Raw genomic sequence first — 25090 nt, 5'->3', positions numbered from 1 at the left:
ATTTTCTAATGGGCATGTCTTCTGAAAAAAATATTAGTGAGACCAAAATCCTTCTGAGAAAAGATGTCTCTTGCTTTATTGGAGGGACAAGTCAACTCCCTGGCAAGGCACGTTACCTCAAGCAGCTGGTGGGAGGTTGCCACTGTCTGGTGTTACTGCTGTCTCCCTTCTGGGATGCAGAGGGCAATCCCAGAAGGTAACACTGCCACCTTGGGCTCCAGCGCTGTAAAAGCACAAGGAGGACGTTCTGCCGAGAAAATAATTTTCTGATGCTGCAGAGCTGCTTGTTGTCTTAGGGTAGGGAAACACAACCCCTGATGTTCCTTCTAAAGCACAGCATCCCTTCTCCCAGACAGGTCAGCAATGACTCATTGCAATGAGATTTTCTTGCTCTAACTGTAATTTTGTTTCTTCTGGATGCTTTGTGGTGCCTTTAAGAATTTGCTCCTCAGTGGATGCCTTCAAAGGAGTTCTAAAGTGTGTTTCATTTCCAGTAGCTTTGTAATTTAAAAAGTTTTATTTTCCTGTACCTTCTATAATTTAATGTTTTCCTGACTAAAAAACATATTTTGCCTTTCTTCTCCTTAAACACATTCTTAGCTTTTTTGCCTTCAGTTTGTATTAATTGAAGTTTCAGCAAATACAAGGTGAATAGGCAGAAATTTGTATGGTTCTGCTTTCTAAAAGATTTCACCACACGAAAAAAAGGGGGTTTTTGTAGTGAATCGTCCCATATATACTTTGGGTGGTATATTCCTATGCCAATCCTATATAGTATAAAGAAAGAAAAAAACAAACTAACACATCAAGATTTTTTTTTTTTTGGTTAGACCCTGAATTATGTCTCATCAAACTACTCCAATAGCTAAGTGTACATCTAATACTTCCCTAATTATTAAGAAGACATGGGAGAAAGTAAGAATTAGCATGTCCTTCTTATCCTGCCAAACAGCCCTCACATGTATGACTAGAATATAGAGGGCTGCACCACTTCAACTCCATGTTGAAGACATTTAAAACTCAAATCAAATTCACCAGTATAATTCCTCTAAATTTTGCATACATATTTTTTCACCACCTGTTACTTGCACTGTTCTGGTTGTTATTTGTAGCTGTGAATGATCAAGGACAAAATAAATGAGCTGTCTGCAGGGCAAAGTAATTATGGGAGGGGTGTGCACCTGATGCAGCTGGGGAAAAGAAATAAAATTTTAAAGGTCAGATATCTAATTAAAGATACCAGTTGCCTCTAAAAATTGGGGAAAACACACCTTTCCTCTACATAGTAAAGCATTCTTTCCAGTTACTGTGGGTAAAAGCACATAAATTATTTTCTTTCATAAAATAAGTATGTCTTTCATACACTGTATGTAAATGATCCTTGGAAATTGTCTCATCTTATTTAAAGGAGTCTAGGCATGGATTCTGTATTTACTCATATATATATTTGTGTTATATAGTAATAAAAAATACAATATGAGTAGTATAAAAACATTCTGCACAAATCTTATGCAATCTATTCCATGGCTTTATTTTTACTAATTATTATGCCTAATTATGCAATTATAAAGAAAGTGAGCTACACCCTTGTAGCTGGAGTGGTGTGATACAATAAGAATATGTATCTGAAACAAGAGATCTTAGATACATTTTAAAGAAAGAATAAGTACTAAGAATGGAATATGAAAAAGGTGTTTGTTCTGGATTTTGGGACTTGTATATTTCAGGCAACTGCAAGAAAAAATCTGAATTAGTAGTGAAGAGTTTTGACTGATGGCTTGTGAAGCAGTCTCAAGGGAGTTAATAAACCATCAATGTGATGTTCATTTTTCTTATCTGGTCATTTTTTCACTTGAGTGCCCGAGACAGTCTGTCCCTAAGTCACTTCAATAAACAGCATGTTTTATTCATTCTCTTAAAGAATAAAGACATTATGGTTGCTTTCATATGCAACAAGAGTGGTAGAGTGGTGATATTTAAAACGTTTTTTACAGTGATGGAGATGTTCAGTCACATTTGTGTTATTAGGTAAATACTACAAGACATCCAGCCTATAGCTTGAAATGAGTTACGTTCATGGGTAGAATAGCAAGTTGGCTTCTTGGCCATGGTAGGATGGCAGGGTAACTGTTTATGGGAGATCTTTGCAGAATTCAAATTTTTTCCCCCTGTCCTAGAGGAGATTGATCTATGGTTATAGTTACTAATTTTTTTTTTTTTAAATGAAAGAATTACTTTCCTGTCCAAGCATCTTAGTATAATCTAGCTCCTGCATGTTACCTCAAATATAATCTTGTGCCCACTGCTTAACAAAATTATTAGCTATATTGCAAATACAAGAACTAATCTTCTCTCTTTGTAAAGCTGCATAAACAGCATGGATTTGCTTTGAGGATAAAGGGAAAAGAGTACTCCCCAAATCTGTTTGCAGCAAGGAAGTCTGCTCTGTAGTTGCTATTATGCTCCAGGAGCTTCAGCACCCCTTGCTGTGGCCTCAGGAATGCTTACATCTAGTGCCAGCAAGGCATTTAATTGTGTGCTTAACATTTAATTCAGCAAGATCTATACACGTAGTTAACTTCAACACTTGCTTGCCATGTTGGAAAGAGTGGTTTGCTCAACTGAGATTACAGGAAGGGAAGACAGATTGTCCTGATAAAGTAGATATGTATATATATGGATGCCTGCATCTATACCAACATCTAAGAGGTCTTTTTTCGGCTTGGAAGCACTCAGATCAAAACTACAGCGCTTCCTTTCCCTGATGTGCATAGCAGAGGAAAGAAAACAGCTCTTGCCTCTCTCTAGAAACCTCTCTTGTCATTCCACACCCTCCATATTCATCAGGACAAGTGAAGGTGCTGCAGAATTGCCTTTCTTCCTCTACTTCTTTCCACCACAGAGTGACTGGTATTGAGATATTATTTTTTCCATATTGCCTCATGCCCTTGATGCTGCCGAAGATAAGTGTGGAAGGAAGGCTGTAGTGACCCACTGTACAAATGATACTATTTCTGTTATTCTCTCAGAAAATGTCGTCTCAACACTGTACAGTCTCAACATCACAACTTCACAGATGCTCACTCAGTGCTTGTCCATTTCTGTAGTTAACATTTGTAGGATAGAGCTTACTGCTTAAATTATTAACAAAAACCTCAAATTAACAGCAGCCAACCTGCATTGACTTACAGTCTAATGCAGCTCCAGCTCAGCTGCCACACTTTCCCTTGGGGTTCACCTGAACTGCTACTATAGGCAGCTCCCTGCTGAGCATTGAAAACCACAGCCACAGAGATTTCTGACAAGGTAAAGGCTTCAAAAGAAGATGAAGTGTAAGAGATGCCACACAGTTAATAATTGGGATGCAAGCATATGGTCATTTTTTTATGATAGACAGAAGCTTCTAGTGGATTCCTTTAAGGATTTCTACTGTTCATGTGAAAAGGACTGTGAAAGAGAATCAGCATTCAGCTGACAGAAATTTTTATGTGATACAACATTATATACTGTAATTCATTGCTGTTAACTTATTTTCTTTTATTTATTTATCATTGGTGTAAGTGGAACGTTTGAATGCCTCATATTTTTTAATTAGAGAGTTTATGCATCAGAATTCAAATGTAAGTTATAGTTTGCATTTTGTTGGCCAATTATTCAGAAACTATGCCCAGTCTAGCAGCTTTCCTACTGGATCATCCTGTATTAATACACACAGATCTTAGGAGCAAGCTGTCTGCTCGTTTTGCAGTGCTGCAAGGAGAAGGTTTGAATCCTGGACAAGCTGGCAACAGAAAGTTGGAAGGAGTTCAGAGAAAGCCATCAATGATGATTAAAGATTTAGATTTTATGAAGACTTACTAAAAACTAATTATATAGAATTCATCCACATGATGAAATAGTAATATGCCAGTGCAGAATTATCCTCACAGGAGAAAGGTGAGAATCACTAATGAAGAAGATCAATTTCCAGTCCTCAACACCCCCCATCCCCTCCCAAAAAAACCCCAAAAACAGTGTCAAGCCCTGTGGAGTACACCCCTGCTTTCCAAGTCGACAGAAACAGCTTGCTAGAAAGCAGTATGATTTGTAGGAGGCAGTGTCCTTGTCTACATTACTTTGTATAATCAACTTAATCTTACTTAATTTATAGTTGAATTCTCATGCCCATTGCTGTTTCACACTTCTTTCCTCTCACAGATTCTGAGAGTGAAGTTCATGGTAGATTAGCCACTCAGTGTGCACTGTGATTGCCTGCTGCATAATTCACAAACGTCAAATGACTAGACAGTCAGTGTAGTGGAGGTTTAAGCAATCAGTTGGAAATTGGAAGCTGGAGTCCCTCAAACCTTGCAATCCTTGATCAGAAAAAAAAAAAAAAAGTTTTGTGCAGCTATTAAACACCTCCAGGATAACAGGATTTGACTCTGATTAGGTGACTGAGCCCTCAGAAGTATTGAGTGTTTGTGTTGGGTTTTTCGAATGGATTAGCACAAGTACATAGGATCTTGAAAATCATAGTGTAACCACAAGCTCAGTAAGTAACAGAACATTGTTTGGTTTTGACAGAGCCTACAGGGTATAGATGGAGGATCCTACAGACTTTACTTCTATGAACCAAACTCCCCAGTGATAACTTGTGCTCTCAGTCTAGGCTCTTCCAACCTGCAAAGGAAGTCTGTGATGGAGGATATACTGCTCCAACCCCAATCAGCATATAAGTAGTTTTTTTCCTCTACTCAGTTGAGTCTCAAAAAATTTAAAATGAAGAATTTTAATTTTTTTTTCAATTTCTAAGATGTTTTTTGTTTTGCTTTGATTGTGAATGGGTTGCATATCTCTGAAATGTGGAAAAAACTTGCACATTTCTGCCTTTGCAAAAGCTCATTTTCATGCACGTCCATTTCCTAAGCCTCTTTTTAATAACTATATTAGAGTGCTGATCAGAAGCCCTAGTGAAGATGAAGGATGTGCTTTGCTTGTTTGTCTTTTTTTAAGAATATGGTCTGAAGGAAGGTAGCAAGTGAATGATGGTGGATGACAATGTATAATTAGCCCAGGTATCTTTGCTTGTGTGAGATTTGGCAAAAATAAAAAGTCTCAGCTTTGGAAAAGTAATGTGCTGTCTGTAACCTTCTTGACAACAGCTGCCATTGAAAACGAAGACAGCGCATCTTGCTTGCAAGTTTCTGCTCTGCTTGTATTATGTTCAGCTATCCTCCTCCAACTGTCATATTAGAAATGCATACCTTCATTTCTTCTTTTTAAATTTGTGAAATATGAAGCATATTCTCTAAGTAGCTGATAATCAAACAGCATGGGGAAGGGAAAAATCTAAATACTGAACCTCATGATAGAACAAAAAAAATATTTAAAAAGGAAAAAATGCAGTGAGGAAAGAGCACAGTAATAAGCTTTTAGCTGTTTTACAGACATTCTCAGAAGCGTATTAGCATTAGCCTAACGCCTGTGTACACATACCAGATTTCCTCTTGAGCACTGCATAGATGCCCATGAAAACAGGCATGACTGAAAAACAAAAGCCAATGAAGAGCTACAAAGGGAGCATGGAACAATCCCGTTTTTGCTGGTTAAGTGAGTTAAAGCATGAAAGAGGAAGCTGAAACTATAATAAGGTGAAAGACATGCATGAAGTAGCAAAGAATATTTCAGAATGCTAACAGTGATGAGTAGGCTAAATCAATATTTCAAGCAGCAAAAGAAACAACCTTTAAAAATCTGCCTCTTTAACATGGTTTCCTGTAATTATTTAATCTGACCAAGATAATCCACTCAATGAATGCTCACCAAATTGCAGTTAATGTCAAATACCATTTAAGTAAAATCTTGAGTCTCTGAATTTAAGATTTCTTGCCTGTCTTAATAGTTACTTATGCCACCAGTAGCGCTCAGAGTCTATTAATTTTTTACGCAAATTTTATAGTGCTTCAAACAAGGTTAATTCTTTAGCTCTGGAAACTGTTTTGGCAATACATAGTTGTACAAAACCAGCATCCAGTGATTCAAAGTAGCGTTCTTCAAGAAATATGAAACAAAAATAATAAATCATACTTGATTCCTTTTGCCGCCTTCTAATTTTTCAAACATGAAGAAGCACCCTCCATTTCACCAAGCCAAACAATTCAGCTGCACTGAATAAACACCTGATTAAAACCTTAATATCTAATTCACTTTGTGAGAGGGGGAGAGGCTAAAAAATAAGCCTGGTTTCTAAATCTTTAGATCTACAGATCAGTGCTTAGCTGTCAATGTGAGCTGCATCTTAAACAGACAGGAAGGACTTGATTTATCTACAGTGTCTGCTTTGTATGATAAAAGAGATCATTTGACCTAGCTAGAATGTGTTCCTGAGACACAGAAGATGTGTTGTTTTAATGGCCTTCAAAATTAAAAATGAAATGCAAGTGATGTGATGTGTGTACAGTAGTCCTTGCTTGTAAGTAAGCTCTCAGTATTGTTACCGTAGCTGACTTGACTTAAAAGAGAAGGGAATACTGGAAAGCTGAGGTCACAATAACAGCAAGGAAATTTACAGGTCTTTCACTGGATAATGGAGATCATAACTACAGCATTAGAAGATTTAGTTGGCAGTGCAGGCTAATGAACAGGCTGGTTTTATACTTAAACCCCTAAACAGCAGGATGGCCAAGCGTAAGTTTTGTGCAGTGTTTATTGTGTCCTCTGGAAAAGTCACTGTGTGGAATTTAGGATAAAATTGTTCAGCTTTATATGTGACATATTTTAAAAACTTGGAGATTTGCATAAATTTTGCTCTGACCCCCTCTATGGCATATAATCTCTCTTGTGTGAAAAATGGGCACAGGGAGTCTCCTCTGACTTTTCCTCTGCAGTGTGTTTATGCTACCTTCCTCTTCTAGGGAGATGCCTTCTCACCCTCTTTTCAGGACTGGCAGCAGATTCTTTAAAGAAAGGTGTGTGGAGGTGTTTTGCCCCCGGGCCACTTTCATTAAATACACCATCCTTGGGTCAGTCTTTCTCTTCTTGACTCCAATTTGTTTATCAAGGTATAGTCCCCAGACACAAGGACCCCAACACAAATGGGTTTAATTTGTTCAAGTTGGAATGGGTGTGACATGTGACATCTCATGTAAAGTATCCTAATACTTTATATTTGTGTTTCTTAGCCCATGTTTTACTTTGTCTAATTGAGAATTGGCTTTATTTCACTACTGTACATAGTGTGACACTGTAATATCATCTGCCTTGGTCATTAAATACCTTCAGTGATGGAATAGGCTTGACAGACATGGAAATAATACTTACATCTATTAGATCTGTTCAACTTATGGTTAATTTTAAATGTTTCCTCTCTTGAAAGAATTTACTTTTCAAAATGTGTACACATTGTATTTTATTTTCACAGCTGCTCCCTTTTTTTCCTCTGCTATATATTGATGACTTTGTATTTATATTTTATTGCCCTTTATTTTCCCTTCCTGCTCATTTTACCCCCTTATATTTAAAGAAGAAAACAATTTCGGCAAATCAGAGCAGAGGTGAAAGCACCATATTTGAATCCTTAAAATGTGACAGAACTTCTGGGAACTGGCTTATTATTAGCTCACTTCTCCATTCATTAATATGTATTAGAATTCTTAATTTGGTAGTCTTTTCTATTTCCTGTCTTCTTCTTACGTCCTGTCCTAATGTCTGCCATAGTTTACCATCAAGATGGGTCCTTTTCCTCTTGAGGCAGTGACTGATGATCCGTGGTCGCACTGTTCCCTTTCTCCCACTGCCAAAACACAGGCAATCTCTCACTATTGCCTAATGCCACACATAAGAACCTGTGTGCTGAATTTATCAATACTGTGATGAAGCCTTCTTTCAGGCCATGAACAGGGGTGAATGTTGTAATAGCAGAAAACATTGAAAAATCAGCATCTTAAACCTTTTTTGTTGTTGTTGTAATGAAAAAGTGGAGGGTCCTCTTCAACTGTGGCTTTTTGATTATAGATGTGGCCATGGAGAAACTGTCCCTCCAAAACATGGATAATTGGCTGTGATTCTCTCCACTTCCAAGCCCATCATTATAACATAAAAAAATCTCACTCAGGCAGTGCTGCTGTAATGCCTTTCCTTTTATGAAGAGTGCACTGATTAATCCATAAATGTATAACTTAATTTTTGGGATGTCTGCTGTATATGTCCCCTTAGTTTTACTTCTTTTCTCATCGGGTGACAATTTATACTTTAAGAGACTGAGACATGTTTATTGAATTAAACTGATTTACAACGTGATGTAGCATTCAAATACAAACCTCTGGGCAGAGAGGTGCTCTGCTTTGTTTTGCCAGTGTCTGTATTTTTGTATCCTGCAGTGAGAGCTCAGCCAGGCTCCCCTCTCTGCATTTCCTAACACATAATCTATGTTTACCGGGCATAAAATATTTTTGACATCTTACCTTGTCAATGTCAACCAATATGAATGCAAAAGAATGAGGAGAAAAAAAGGACAGGTGTCTTTTCTGACATTGCAGATGCCTGAAGTGTAGATGCTTGTATGACCTTTCCATGTATTCCAAAGGTCCTGGAATTCCTGCAGGTACTGACTCTAGAACACAGGTAGGTGGCCATGTACTCAAATGATGACAAAGCAGAGATGAAAACAAAGAACTTTGTTGGCCAGAACTTTTTTTTTCTTAATTAAGCCTGGTGAGTTTAGTGAATCTCATTATCCTAACAATTCAATAGGGACTGAAGGAGATAACTCAGCATTTTGTAAGAATGCATTTTTAATGTACACATACAGTCAGCTAAAGTCAGGTTTTGTTATCTGCAATTTTCAGTATAATCTGCAGAACAGTGCTTGGATAAGTGCAGAAGCACACAAGGTCTGGAAAATGGTAAATAAATAACAGAAGAAAGTTAACTGATACTGAAAATGATAGTTTTAATGAACAGGCATTTATTGAATAAGTATCACTTGGCCTACCCACTGATTTTCTTGTCTAAGACTAAATAAATGCCTAGGTTCTGTGAGTTCTTTTTAATTCTAAAAAATACATAGTCATGTCCTGAATCAAGGTTGATACCTATGTGCATATACACATTAACTTAGACAATGTGGTGATAACATCTTTTGGTACAGTGATCCCAAAATTTGCATTCCAAATCAGAGTCAAATTAGGATTTGCAGCAGACTCCAATAGAAGACAGAAATTAAATCTGAAAATGAGAGCATTGCAGGTGACTTTGGAAGACCCATGATCAAAAGAAAGTGGTGGCAAGGCTCAAGAGAAGGAGAGCTGAGAGCAGGAGTGGCATTCTGCCCTGTGGATACTGTCCAGTGCTGCTAAAGGGCAGGAGGGCTCAGGGAACCATGGCACCAAAACCCATAGCCCATAGCAGATAAATCTCATGGGCTGCCCAAGCTGCCTCTTCCATACAATCAATACAGCCTGACTCTGAGCAAGAAAGACTGAACATAAATCACCAGGCTTTTCTTCCAGCCTCCAATTTAGCTGGCAAATCACTGTCCCACGCTTGTTACAGCTTTTGCAATTCTTGTTTTGTGTGTCTGGACTCTCGCTGCAAGATCTTGTTGGACAACTCTCTACCCCTCTGGAGGGCATCAGAAATGAAAATATAGATTAAAATTTGCAAGGCTAATTAAGGATTTTAACCTATTGTGCTCAGTGATGTTTTTTCTTTTTATTTTTTTCTTTTTTTTCCTTTTTCTTTTCATGGAATGTGTGAGTATATATTTTCAAGGTACATCCTTCAAGAGCAAGTTAGGAGCTGACAAAAAATGGCTTTTACTTTTTCTTTTATGTATGTGATTCCTGTTTGCTGTTCTGTTCTGGCCTATTATTATTCTTCAGATTTCATCCCTGATCTTTTGAATACAGTAAGATACAAAGTGAAACAATTTTTCACTCTAAAATGTGTGGCAGCAATAGAAACATGTAATTTATTGTGTACCACTTGCTATCCAGTAGTATTGACTGATTGATTTGGGGGAGCTTACTGCTTAATTTATAGGTGCAAATGCTATAGTTGACCTGAAGATTATAAATTTTAGTGTCAGACTTATTATTACTTATATTACTAAGAGACAGAATGCCCCACAGGAAGACTTTAATGATAGACTTTGATAACAGACTCTTGCAAATGAATTCTTAGACTGTGGAGATGTTAACTCATCAGTGTATGAACCTTTGTGTTTATTGCTGAGTATTATCTGGAATTATGAAATAATCTTATTGTAGGGCAAGAATTCTGCATATTGAAGGTATTGCATGGATGGATTCAATATCTTACATATTTGAAGTAGAACATTGCAAGGCCACAAACGAATTCAGCATGTCAAGAGTAACTCCAGATGTACAAAGAGGACTACAATGCTCAGGATAAGAAGTTTAGTAGCATATAATTTCCTTTCTTCTTTTTCTCCTTTAAAATGCCTTAACCAGGTAGATATGAATAGCTCAGAAGCTATGCTCATAATTTTTCTGTCTTTCAGAGACATCTCCATAAAATAAAAATTAAAAATAACAAATATTAAATATGTCTATAATATGCAATACTTTGTTACATAGTAGGATTAAAAAAAATCTGAACAGTTGATAGTATATTAAATATACATGCACTGTATAATGGTCTCTATAACATATAGTGTTTCCTCTCACAGAAGTTTGAGAAGCTTAGTCTCTACCTATGGATATCTTTGTATTTAAATGAAAGATAATATCTTCTTATATATATTTCTGTATGGAGTTGGATTTTATTCTGTAAAGCAACCTTTAATTATGAAAACACATTCACCAGCTTACTGGCGTCTCAATTTTCTCTCGCCGTCTTGGTTTGTTTTCCTCCTCCTCATCCCTCCTCCCCCACATTGTAAAAATAAATAAAGGATGAGCTTCTGGTGTTTTCTATAGAAAGTCAAGCTCCACTGACACTGAGTAATTTCTTCTACAGCTCACATGCACTTGGAATTTAAAATTTAATCTGTTCAAATCAGCTTGCATTACCAGGGAATTGTGCTTAGCATGTTCCATGAATGATTCAGTAGATCTTAATAGCTACCTTAGTAATTTCTTCTGAATCATTGAAAGAGATCACATTAGTAAACATCACTAGTAAGTGCTAAGTACATTTTTCATAAAATTGTATTTCTCGAGTACTGTTGATTCCAATATCTGTTGTGTAGCTTTCTCACATAGAGTTGTGTGCTGTACCTTAGATTTATTGTGCTTGTAAAGAAGAGTACTTGATTTATAAAATTTTTTTTTGTACTCTCTGCAACTAAAACAAACAGTGTGCCAGCACAACCACCATGGCATCGTGCTTGCTAGCTCACACAGAGTGCCACACTCCAAGGACCAACTCAAAAAGTGATATAAACGTACCTCTGCTTTCCATGTGGAGCCTTTTTTACATTGGACTTACCACATACACTGATTCTGATTTCTGGGAAGACAAAGAGTGCCATTAGCCATTGGAGGAATAAAAATAACACTTGAAAGAAATATGTATTAAGGGAGGTGGATGTTTCATAAACTTTATGTACTTCAAATGACTTTGAAGTAGCTCCTAACTCAGCAGTAAGAAAGTGGAGGGATTTTTCTTAATTATGGTTCTCTTGAATATTTAAATTACCATTCCTTGAACAATGGTAATATTTATTTAAATTCAGTCCCATTAATAAAAAAAACAGAGAGAATAAATATTTTCACATTCAAAAGCTTCACTAAACTGCATACTCACAGTTGTCACATATTAATGATATTTAATATCTTCACTTTTATTTTGAATTTTTAGAAAAGCTAATACAAGAAACTTTTAAGGGTTGTTTTAATTTAAGAAAAATTTATGCCCCTGTGAAGGAATCTATGTGTTTTATTATCATCTATTATTTGGATGTTTTCATTTAACTGTTTCAAGTGTGATTTTAACATAATTATTGACTAAATGCATGAGCCATAAAGCTACAAGAACACAGAATGGATAATTATAAATTTAAAGCCTAGGAGTGTCAGTAAAACTACTTACCTATCTTTTGAACATTTTTTGCTTAGAGTAATTGCAATAAAAATTAACTTAAAACCCAAGCACAGTTCTCTTTCAAGCGTGAGATGGGAGGACAAGGATCCCAAACCTGAGGACAGTGCTCAATCATGTCTGTGCACACAGAATTACCTGTGGTCACCAGTGAGCAGGGTCAGAAGACTGAGACAGGGCACATTGAATCTCTCTACTGTTCTACAGAGCATCAATATATATAGCTATTTTTGCAGTCTCACAAATATCCATCATTCATAACGGTCCTGTTTTGAATTTTGTAATTATTTGATTTCACAGCATCCCAGAATGCAATTCAAGGTATGCAGAAATAGGTGCATAAAGGATTCTGACACATGCACACCTCTGGCATACGTCACCTGTACAAATAGAAACAGGGAAGGGACTCTGGCAAGCAGTTCTCCTAAACTTTTGTAGAAAGAGCAGTCAGGACATGCATGTGTGTTGTGATGTGGGATTCCTTCCTTCTTGCTCTGGAAAGTTGTTCTGTGGATAGAGACTTCACAGTTTTGTGGTCGTCCTCTTACATAACTCTCAATCAGTTTAGGCTTGTGCAAAAGTGGTGTTGTCCTTGTGATCATGTCTGTGTTTTGGGGTTTGGTAGTGAGAATACATCCAGGTAATGAGTACTGTTCCTACGACTTATGGTTTGGAAGATCTGGCTCTAATGCACAACAATGCACTAATTGGGCACATATGCAGGGTGAATTAAGGTGGGACAAATAGGCATAATTCTGACATTTCCTAAAATTTTTAGTATTTGACTTTGCAACTACAATATTTTTATTAGTATAGCCTTTGGTTAAACCAGAAAAAATAATTTTTGAACATGTTTGGAAGCTGTTAGAAGATATTTGTGCATGTCAGGTGTGAATTTTTCTCCTGAGCAGGAGCTCAAACTAAACTACAGGAGTAAAAATTGGCCTTGATTTTGAGATGTAAATAGAAATTTGAGTTAAATGAACCCTGTGTCAGCTGACACTCAAGAAAGTCTGCCCTTTTCTGAAAGAGATCCATTGTATTTAGCTTGAAACCAGGCATTATATTTCATCTTTTCTCAGGAATTTCTTACTTTTTTAGTTTCTATCTTAATTCCAGACAATAAAAATAGTGTGCTTTTCAAGTAAAATTCATCATGTAGCTGTATAAACAGGATTATATTTAACTTTGTCTCTGGAAAGCTTATGCTGGAAACCATTGATTTATATAGGCATAATAAAGGTTAATGTAAGCAGCAACAACATTTATCTCTGACCATAAGGAGTCATCACTTTTTTTTAATAGCAATATATACCCATATTGTTGACATAGTAGTAAATCAAAGACTTCAATAAGGATTGGATTGGAACAGAGAACTGTACTGGAGTACAAAAATTTGCTCCTTTTGGAGGAACAAAATAAAATTATAGTATCAACAAGGTTTATGACAATATATAGGCACAAAATAATGTGCAAGCAGATCTTATGCCTTCTCTTCCTATATTGTCAGCCATTGCAAGGGAGTTTTTGTATAGCAGAGCACAAAATAGGAATGTTTAAGTATGGAGGCTGTATTGTCAAAAAAGAATTTTGTTTCAGTTGAAAAAAATAGGTATTTCAACAATATTTCTTGCAGGTTTTTCTTTTTAAAGTAGTCAGTTTTGAACTAAAGATCCTTTTCCAGAACAAAAGGTTGAATATTCTGTTTAGAAAATTACTTCTAAGAAGTCAAAAAGCTATCCCAGGATTTTCATTCAGCCAGAATTCTTTGCCAAATCTGACTTGAAATTGTGAGTAATTTGGCCACATCCAAAAAAAGCATTTTTAGTTAGACTTACTCTCGGCCAATAAATTGTTTCCAGCTCTGTTATTATGTCCTTACTGTTAGCAAAATGGAGACTGTCAAAGCCAAGAAAAACATCTCTCTATATTCTTCTAGGCCACTTAAAACATGTAGGCACCACAGCCTGCAAAAATACCTTAATAATGTTGTTTAAGGAACAGTTGCAATTAGTTTTGATTACTGTATGTAAAACTAATCAGAAGTAGTGCCAAGTGAGAGCTAATACATACACAAACCTTTTCAGTGTTTCAAATATGCTGAAGCAGGCATGAGAAGCATGAAAGATAAAGGAGAATTGGGGGTATTTTACAACCACATTAATTTTCAGAACAGATGCAGGGGCTTTCTTTTTTGTTGTTTGTTTTTATCGAAAATGTTTCATCTACAATGAAAGAGCTGCTTTTTCAAATGCCATTTTTGAAGGTAATTAGCCGGTGATATTTCTATACTTCTTGTTGATATTTCAGAAATATTTTTAAATAATTCAGCATTTATTGTTCTCAAAGTCCTAAGACTAGTTTTTTTCCGTGCATCTATTTCACAGTAATAAATTACATGTTACATTATCAGCATATAAATTCTGTTTCATTTATTTGGAATGATTGCAGGCACTGTGGAATTGAATGCACCTGCTGATTCTTCTCTCTCACACTCCCTTGCATGTGCGCTCATAATTTGCACATTTTTATCATTCGTTGTCCATAATGTCAGAAGTTCTCTGTAAAATGATGCCTTGAGTCATATCCCCATGGCCCTGAGGAGCAGTGCTGCAGGAGTAGCTGCTCCTCATGGGGTCTGTGGTGCCAAGCCCCTCACTTCTTGGCCTTGGTAGTGGGTGCCTGTGTCACGTAGTGCTGGCGATCAGAACACGCCTTTAACGTGTTTATCTTGCATTTCTATCATCCAGCATGTATTTTGAGTAGCCTGTGGTTGCCCTTTTCAGTCAGATAGCTTGAGGATTACTGTAGCAGAAGCTTGTGGTATTTGAATTAATTCCTTTGTTTTAGAAGGAGCATATGCAGCTATCGGCCTGAGATGCAGTTTGGCAGAAAATGTTACAAAGAGTCTGACCTTGGGAAAGTATATTCTTACATGTGGTGTCTGAGATTGATATCACTTAGAGGTAATGAGCTGTGTGCTACATTTTCAAAGGAATAACTCTCATTTTAGACATTTATGTAGAAAATGTTGCATGTCATTTCTTTCCCAGCTCACGAGAGAGAGAGGGGAGATGTAAGGCTCAGAGAACTGTAATTTAATTGTGATTGTCACCTCTTCCCTTCTTGTTGGGAGGAACTCCGAGCTGTTAGCAACTGAAAATTAATTATTGTCTTACCAACTGTCTATTGTATATAAAATAACTTAGCAATTGTCATTCAGTTTTCAGTGCCAGGTTATCCTCATGACACGTACAATGATGCCAGTTGGTCTAAATTGTCAATTGTCCATATAGTTTGGACTTTAAGTGAGAAAAAAACAGAGGGAAAGAACTGACCTGGGCATAAAATGATGGGTTTGTCATCTCTGTTCATCACAGAAATTACAGGATGCTGTTGAGGAATACTAAGCCATTGTTCTCTTTTGATCCCTTTGAACTGATCAAAAGTGAATAGCTTCTTAGTTTTCATAATTTCATAATTTCTTAAGCAATTTTGATTATATTTCTTCAGTACTCCTATTTATTAAAAGTATAGGTTTTTTGCTTGCAACACTAGATGTTTGTGAAATGTCAGCACCCCAAAGATGTTAAGTTACTTTGCTGCTGGGCTAATTATTTAGTCATGTTGAAAATAAGGAATCTTGCTTATTAAAAATAAATGAGATTTATCATTGACTTCAGTTTGCTGAGCAAAAGATCATATCATTGTATTTCTCACCAAGGAAAACACATGCTTTATTCAAATTTTACTTTTTTTAGCCTCTAGCAGCTTAGAAACATCAAAAGCTCTGTTCTTGAAACTGAGAAAGTTGTTTCTTTAAAAATAGTTTTATATAGGTCTGAAAGAATATTTAGAAGCAGAAAGAAGGCAAAAAAAAAAAATTCAGACAATTATTTTTAGCCCTCCTCCTCAAAAACCCTTAGGCTCAAGGAATTTTAATGTATTTTACTTTTTCATTACCTGTACCTGCAAAAACATTTTATTTCATAGACTCAAAGATGAGCTTCTACAGAGTAGCACTTAGTTTCTGATTTCAAGCCATGTTAAGAGTTATGAATTCTGTATTCTGATACATAAAAGCAGATCTTTGAAGGGTCTTGATGAAGGCAGTATTAGAAGCCTAACACATAATCTGATCTATGCAAATTCATAGAGCAGTTTTCCTCTGCTGAAGGACAAGAGGCTCATTAGGGTACTTGAAGCTGGAATAACTTGATTAGTGTAAATACAAGACATAAACTACATCAGCTGAAAAAAAGGTAAAAACCCTGTCTTCTCATACTGATTAGTTAGATATTTTTTCCTCAAGAATAATTTTGCTTAAATTAATACAAGCTAAGAAACACTGGCAAAACACTTCCTTTATTACAGAGTCTGGTACTCACAGATGCAGACATAAATTCAGGATTCAAAAGTGATTTCGGGAGGTTCTAAAAATGTAGAAAAAGCAGCTTCATCCTGTCTTTCCAGTTGGGAATATGGGCAGGTGGTATGGAGAGTCAGGTGGGATTTGAGAATTATGAAGCCTGATTGCACACAGACATTTAAAAACTCAATTAATGTCATGAGTCATGGTCGGACATGGACAGTTACAGTCTGTGACCTTCCCCTTTTAATTTCATCTGTTTCGTCTGCCCACGTTAGCCTAGTCTACATCTCCAGCTATTAAAGAATAGTTATGTTTTCATTTTAAATAGAAAAAAATTGTGACAGGCATCCTTTTTTGGCACATTCCGTAAGATGGTACATCTCTTTTTATAGAGCCAGCTTTAAAACATTAGAGATAACTAATGCTTTTAGACCTTTGATAGAAAGTGAGTTTGTACTTTGAATGACATATCAGGGGGTTTTCTTAACAATTTATGTGTTTCATTATCCTTTTACAAATGTTACAAAATATTGAAAATGAATATCAGGTTTTATAAAATCATTATATCACCAATTTTTTTCCTTGATTTTTTTTGATCCTGAGAAAGCACATGGTGAATTGTGCCTTGTGCAAACCATTTTAAGAAAATAAAAGAAAAATAATGGTTTCCATTGTTTGAAAGAGTTTTTAGGTCTGTGTTTCAGCTTTGCATGTTAATTACATTGAGATTCCTACTTCGGTACTTTATATAGTTAAGAATTATGTATGAGGATGGGTTAACTTTTCTTAACTATTATCAGTGTTTTTCAGAGGGCCTTTTTGCATTTCTGTAACTTCACTGTACTGCATGTGGTATCTGCCACCTACTGGATATTGTCAGAATTGCCAGTTGTTTACAAACTATAAAATAACTGCCAAGTGCCTTCACCCCCCACCTGTCTGTTACAGAAATGAGTGCAATGGGTATCCTTGCACAGGTTAATGTACCAAAGGAAGGAGCCCACAATTCTCAGCCAGCCACTTTAGCTGTGTGTAGTGGTTTTAGATTGAAATCTGGGCAAGTTTTAAGCAGTGTTTCTATGCCCTGCATCATTCGAACAAATTGATTGTTGCTCTAAAATAGTTACGCATTTTGACCAGGCAGTGAAATTCAACATATGAAGTAAAAGTAGTAAGCTATCAAAAAAATATCCAAACCAACCCAGCTGAGAAACATACACAGAGTTGTTCAGGTGGGAGGACTGTGCTCATGTTACAGAAAAATTGGAGGCATGGGGTGAAAGCTCTTCAAAGTTAGATAAAAATGTTCTGAAAATAATTCTCAGGTTTTATGTGTAGCTTCTGATAAAAAGTGGGGTTTGATTTATTGAGTCTAAAAGTGAGTTAAAGTGCCTTGCCAAGTCCCTATAACTGCAGTGCCCTTTAGTCCCTGCCATAATTCATTCTTTCTTCTACATGCATTAATTTGCAATAACCTTTTCCCAAATAGAAATATGCTGAGTCTTGTGCACTGCCCTTCACAGTCCTCTGTTGGTACTGGAAAAATCTCTCTACCCTTGTTTTATGATCCAGTCTCATGCATGCAAAATGACCACAGGCTGCCTTCTTGGCTTAAAATGACAAACAGGAATAATTTCTTATGTGCAATAATAGTTGAACCTAGTTTTCAAATTAGGCTGCTACCTAATTAGGGCTTTCTTTCTGGAAAAATTAAAGTTCCAGCTTTCTCAGTCTCCTGGACTCCATCAGTATTTAATTCAATGTAGGCAAGATCTTTGTTTGCTTCTACTAACTTTTTGCTTATTTTCATTTGTTGCTATTAAAAGGCTTAATTTTGTCTTTTGTCTAGTTTCCAGTATAAGCTGTTCTCTTTAATAAGATTTAAGCTCTAAATAAGATTGTAGATTTCATACATGAATTGCATACAAGCTCAAAGATAATTGAAAGATGAGCTTTTTCAAGTCTGATGGGTAGTGAACAGGAAGCCTGGACTTTATAGCAAAGCTTGTGGCTTGACATGATACAGCAGAAATTTCAAGCAGAAATGCATGAAAATTATGTCAGCTCTCGAGGCTGTCCCTTCAGATATTCTTTTTCCAACTGCTGTTTCTCTTAAAGAGTTGCTCTGTGCAAGCTGTTGAAGTCCTCATGGCAGCCAGGAATTAATTCTTTTAAATCTTTCCAGAATATGTCTTCCTGGGGGAATTTCAGCTTCTAGTTCAGAAAGGCAAAATGCTGGGTTTTTCTCCTCAGTTTCCTAGTTCAGTGTGTTAGCTGATGAGCTGAAGGAATTTTACACCCCACTAACTGCAAAAGAAGGGGGAAAAACCTCTGCCCTTGAGATTTGCCTGAGTGAACTCAGTTAATTTTTTTTAATGCAAAATAGGAAGCTAATGTAAGACTAAGTGCCTTAAAGCCAAGCTATGTGTGTCTCTGTTAGTTTAAGCTTTTAAAGCTCTAGATATACATTCTGGATGCAGCATGAGATGGAGGGAGAATCAGGAAAAAATGTAATATAAAGAATATTAGCTTTAAAGTGATTGGTATGTAATTGGAGCAGAACAAGCAAACTATGAAAAAGCTGCACTCAATACTCAGCAGTTCATTTCAGGCCACACAGTCAGAGTTACTGTTCTTGAAGAGATTCTAACCTGAGCCTACAAGAAAATGAAGCACTGTTCCATGAACATGGAATTGAAGTAAATATCACAAGGCAAAGCAATATTCAGGTCAGATTACAAAGTATATCCTAGACCAAATATTCCTTTAAGTTTCTGCAGTACAATTTCAAGCATTTGCTTCTTAGGGAAGATCTTAATTCTTGTTCATTGGGTAGAGTTCTAGCACTTTAGGCAAAATAGAAGGCAAAAGTTCCTTAGAAAAGTGTGCAGCACATCCCTGCTTTCTGACATGTGATTCATTTATGTGGCAGCTTCTAAAATGAGAGTTGGTTTGAATACACTTTTTCCAGAAGGTTTGGTTGCATTCTTCTTCACTCAAATGCAAAACAGAGTTCATCCCCAAACCTTGTTAGCCAAGAGATGCACAACCATGAAATGTAAACAGTTTAAAACACAGAGGTTAGAGGGTGAAACCAGAAACATGTCAATTCCCAGCCCACATAGTCTTTCTATCTCAGGGGGGTGAGACAGGCACTCAGAGTTGTATTTTGAAATCCTCTGGACTACAAAAGCAACTTCAGAAAAAAACCAAAACCACAGCTCAAAACCTGTTCTCAGAGGAGTAGCCAATAAATATATATTTTATATACAGTCAGCTTGCTCTCCATTAACACTTTTGATGTACCACATTAAAGCAAGCATATGGAATTAGGTTCACTTTCATGTTATATTTAACTGCTATTTCCTTTAAAAGGAATGTTTTCCCTCTTACCCTGTAAAGTTAAGGGAGTCCATGCTTGTCTCCACTAACTCTTTTTCCATGTTGCAAACAACAAATACAGTGATTAAAAGAGGTTTGAGTCACACCATCATATAATGAAGCATTTGCAATTACCTTTTTAAAAAAATTTTCTACACTAAGGTTTATTTAATGACTTGATAGAAAGGACTGCTGTGCTTTTGTTTGTGCCAATAGGCACTGGGAGATAAACTTGATAAAATGTAAAACTGTACTCCTGGTAGAGCGTGAGCATCAGTTGCTAAAGCTTGCTATTTTGTTTTCTTCCTCTGATTAAGATGAAGCATCAGAGAAATAGATTTTATCTGATGTGGCTCAAACAAAAATGTCTAGGTAATGTCATCAGGGATTTGTTTATGTAATGAGTGTGATATGTTCAGAATTAACAATTTTACAACCCTAGACTGCATTCACAGAAATGGGTCCCTTCACCATGGATAGACTAGAGTTCTGACTTTGGCCTAAATAATTGTAATACAAAGTGAGGGAAAGAATCATGCAGTCTTGTAACCCATTTTTATGAAGTAGAAAGGTGACAATTAGATGAAAAAGGGCTGTCATTTTGACAGAAAAAAAAAGTAGCAAATGTAAGGAAAGCAAATATTTATGTGACTTTTGAGGCAAACTGCATAGATAATGAAAGGGACATAGTTAGAGTGACCTGGAATTCACTGTGCTCCACCAATCACAGCTCAAGGGCTTATGCCTAAATGTGAAAAATATGCAATTACTTTAGACTTTGAAACCAGGTTTTGTTTGTCTAATTAAAGTATGGTTGAGTAACTAATACAACTGGCACAAAGACTGAAGGGTTTGGTATGTATTAGTATGGATGGCAAAGAGGATAGATAAATTTACTTGAATCAACATCACTTACATGAAAATGGGATAATGAAGACATACAGATTTTAATGTAGAATGTGGTATCTTCAGAGTTGTTAGAGAGAAAAATACTTCTGAAATGGGGGTCAATATGGAAGATCAGTCCTTAGTTACAAATTTGAGAGTAAACATTTCTAACAAAGGTGGATCCCAACGGTCTCAGAAATTGAGAACAGTGTTTCTCACTACACTGCCAGTGAACCAGAAAGAGAAATTTTTTACTTTTGATTCTGTTAAATTGTGAAGACATTGTAGAACTGTGAGAGAAAAGATCCTCGGCTAATGTAGTCCCACATTGATACCATTTAAACGAAATGTAGACTTCTAACAGCTTTCATTTGTAACATAGCAAATTCTGGGGAATTAAGGAAGCTTCCCAACAAGGTTGGTTAGGCTTGAGGGTTGGAGAACTTGGGGGTTTTTTAGTCAAAACTGAAGGATTTAGAACTTTTATTCTCCCTCCCCTTTCTACTCCCCCTCCCCCTCAAAAAAAAGAAAAAAAAGGTTTGTGTCTTAACAAAATAATATGAATGTTTGAAAGAGCTATCTAGATATGCAAAGAACTGGAGCAAGCAGTGCTGAAAATCCATTTTAAAAGTCAGGAAGTACTGTGAATAAGTGAGATTCCTAAAGTGAAGCTGATTAAGCATCTTTCAGGAACTTAAGGAGAAATTGTGGTAGGTTCTTTAGTCACTTGAGAGAGGAGAAAGATGGGAGATCATTACACTGTGACTGTAACATCCTCATTAAAGGCAAAGTCAGTGTGATCTCACAACTCAGTGAATACTTTGAGTCACTTTTCAGTAAGGGTATTGATGTTGAGCAGGAGGCCAAAGGCCAAGTGACTAAATAGCTGGAATGAGTGTGTAAAATGGAAATTACCATACTCAAGAGGCATGAAGGACTGTATTCTCAGTAAATGGACTGGAACCTTTTGTTCATAAGGTACAGAATGGGATGAGGAGGAGGTGGGGGGCAAGTCTGGCATACATGAAACTGCTTGCTTTGAGTTTTACTGACTATCAAACCAAGGATGGCACTGGATGAACAAAAAGTGATGAGTGTTTCACAAATATTTTAAGAAAAAAATTAATTCAAGGAGCCATAAAACTTCATAAAATGCTCTATGAAATACTTCAGAAGAATGAATGTGGAGGTAAATGAATGATGAGCAAGAAAGTGACATGTATTTACCAAGGTAGGTTATACCTTCTTCTCTTGACTAGACATTTGCCCCTCTTTCTGAAGGATATGTAATAGACCACAAAATGTGAATAGTCATCTGAGGAAGTATTTATTAAGACAGAGAAAGTTAAAATTAGTACATGATTAAAAAGATGTATAAGGAACATTAATGAGGAAATCTCATACTAGGTTTGAAGCAGATTGCTTGAAGACTTGCTGTAGGATTGGTTTGAGGGTGGATCTTATTTAACATTCTCATTAATGACTATGGCACAACAAGGTTTTTACCAGTGGCACTTGGAGATCAAAAAGTTGAGATGCGTCATCAAAGGAGGATCAAAACATCATGAAAGAGAGTCTCTAAGGTCCATGAAACAACATGAAATGGGGCAAACTGACTCTGCATTTATAATTTATGAGCTGCTTCATCAGGAAATAAAAGAAAAGAAAATGATCATACCTGTTGATCATAAGATGAATATAACCTCTAAGAGGGATGAAAAGCCTATTGTGATCCTCTTTCCAATGTTCAGTGAAAATAATGGCATAAAAACTTCCCTATCTGTGGTGTTGCTAGGTGTCATTTGGAATGCTGTTCTCAGTTCTAGCCTTCATAGCGCACTTACTGGAATACAGCTAGAGGGCTGCTGGGATGGTCAGGAGAATGCTCAATTTATCTTGTCTATTTCACAACAGCTTGTCTAGCCAAGTGAATCAGAGGTTGAGAGGGGATATAATTTCTCTTTATGATAGGGAGGAATGAGCATTAGGGAAAAAGACAAACTTAATGACTCTTTCAAGAAAGAAACTTCCACATAAAATGATCTTAAAAAAATCAGGGTTAGAAATTAGAATCATAAGAGAAATGAAGTTATGGAATAGTTTTCAAATTTATATACTTGGAGGGGGGGGAATGACTTATTTCAAAATGGAGTAGGGTAGTGATCTATGAAAGGGATGTTGTGAAGTGCTTGATTTCCATCCTTTGAACAGAGAAACAAACAAAAAATAGAAAATGTTAATTCACTTAAGTCACTATTATATAATTTTTAAAGTATGCATTTATTTCAGTAGGATTCTTATTTATACCAACACATGCAGTCTTTTTTCCTGTTGCTTCTATAAATGAGTTTCTGCTTGAAATATTAAAATTTTGGCAGTTTTTACAAAGCACTCCAACTTTCTGTTTCTGTAATCCTACGTTTATGTCCATAATCCTGTTTATTTCTGGATGTTCCATTTCTGTTATTTGAGTGCTTGTAAACTTAGTTGTTATGAATAAGGATATAAACACCAAGAAGAGAGTGGAGTTACTTCATGTTGCCCTAGGAGAAAGCTGATAATAATAGGATAAAATTGAGCAAAGCAAGAGAGGTGAATACCAGAAAGCTGAGAAATCCCTATCATAGAAACATATAAAACTCCACTGGAAAAATCCCTAATATAAAATGTAGGGAAGAAAGATACAGTCCTGTGGAAATGAAAAATTGCACCACCTGATTTTTCGGTGTAATCTTGATATTTTTCTTTTTTTTTTTCCTACTACTCTTCTCTTTTTTTTACCAGTGCATTGTTATGTTATTACAGTGTACATTTCCACATGGTGACCGCTCATAACACTGTGAGCACTAAGATGACTAAACACAACTGACTCATAACAAAATGTGACAGGAAGAGAGGAATTACATTGTAAGATCATCAGTTAAGCTACAAGCAGCTTTACTGGTTCAACCACCCTGTTGCTCCTGATACATATTTTAATCATTAGTCAAGATACAAATGAAACAGCTATTTTCCCTTAAAATCTTAGAGTAAATTAGCCCTATAAGAAGTCATCAGTTTGTTGTCTTGCCCGTAAACCTTCAATACTTGTTTTTCTGAATCATTACTACTGCATGTCAGTGCTACTGTATGTCATTGTACTTTGTTCCTGTCTGCACACTGTCCTGTCCTTCCATTCTGCTTTATTTTCTTTCCTGGACTAATTCAGAATGAATGGATGAAACTAAGCTTAGTGGATTTTTGTTTTGTATTGATGTGGATTTTTCTGGCAGCTATTTTCATCTTATTTGAAATGTCTTGGCTTTGTTCTTATTTGGATTTTCTCTCTTGGCACGAATATTATACTATTATACTGGCTAATTGATTTCCAAATCAAATGGTTTATGAAATAATTGAAGTAAAGTACTCTTACAATGCTGAAATACTTTGTACTGCACAATGACATTTGGAATGAGCATAATTGCCATTTCTGAATACTCCTTTGTTTCAGGAATAATTGTGGGTTGTGGATTTTTTCTCTATAATTTTTATAAAGCAAAGTAAAATAATATAAATGCTGGGCATTTTAAACTAAGTATTAACCACCAAAAAGAAACTTGTATGGCAGCAACGTCAGTTTCTTGGTTTTTTTCTGGTGTGGAGCATCGTGATTTCACCAGTCTTCCCTTTAGCACTGTTTCTGAAGATCCTAGAAATAGTCAGGGGTCTTTCCACCAAAGCATGTTATTAATATCTGAGTGCTGCCTTTTCTTCTTAACAGTTTAAGCACCAAGCTGAGAGCAGCCAGCACTAGCAGTTCACTTCCATCTTAGAACTCATCAAAATCCCAGCAGGAGAAACTTCAGAGCAGACAAGAAAGAGCCTGAATGAAACCATGCAGATAGAGCACTTGGAGGAGAGGCACAGGAAATGCTCAGAGCCCTGGCCTTTGCTCTTTGAGTTTTTTTGTTATTATCTGATGGAAGTCTCATGTAAAATACATGCAGTTTTCAGGAAGCTGGGTCTGTCCTCTCACAGTTGAGTGCCCTGATCACAGGGTCAGGTTTTACTTGATCTGCACTTGAGCTAATCACAGTTTTTGCTTGCATGGTGGACGGGAGAAGAGAGTGCTGTGTACCTGCTGGTGGCCTGGAAGTGTAGGATAGTCCTGTGTGTTACAGGAGATCTAATTTCATTGCTATGCAAACTGAATGCATCTGAGGCCTAGACCTCCCTTGCTCAGGAATCTGGTCTTCAGCCACAGTCTTGACCTTTGCTGTTTTGCAAGGATCTTTCTGAAGAATGGGAGTGCAACTCAAGCTTATCTGGTTGAACCTTGGCAGGAAGAGAATTTTGTCCTTTCAGGACACACTCCCAGTTGTCCTATTGAAAAAATTTCAGAGACTTCTTGTTTAATCAAAATGT

The 25090-nt window shown here is 36.4% G+C and overlaps 1 protein-coding gene across 1 annotated transcript in view; it reads left to right on the top strand.

The window, feature by feature from the left end:
* The window catches only part of NAV3 (neuron navigator 3), a 381620-nt gene that overhangs the window by 47666 nt on the left and 308864 nt on the right, over positions 1–25090 (top strand). The window lies entirely within an intron of this gene.

The sequence above is a fragment of the Molothrus aeneus genome, chromosome 5 (genome assembly GCF_037042795.1).
Source record: "Molothrus aeneus isolate 106 chromosome 5, BPBGC_Maene_1.0, whole genome shotgun sequence".
NCBI classification, from domain to species: domain Eukaryota; kingdom Metazoa; phylum Chordata; class Aves; order Passeriformes; family Icteridae; genus Molothrus; species Molothrus aeneus.
This window is presented reverse-complemented; position numbering and strand designations above follow the sequence as displayed.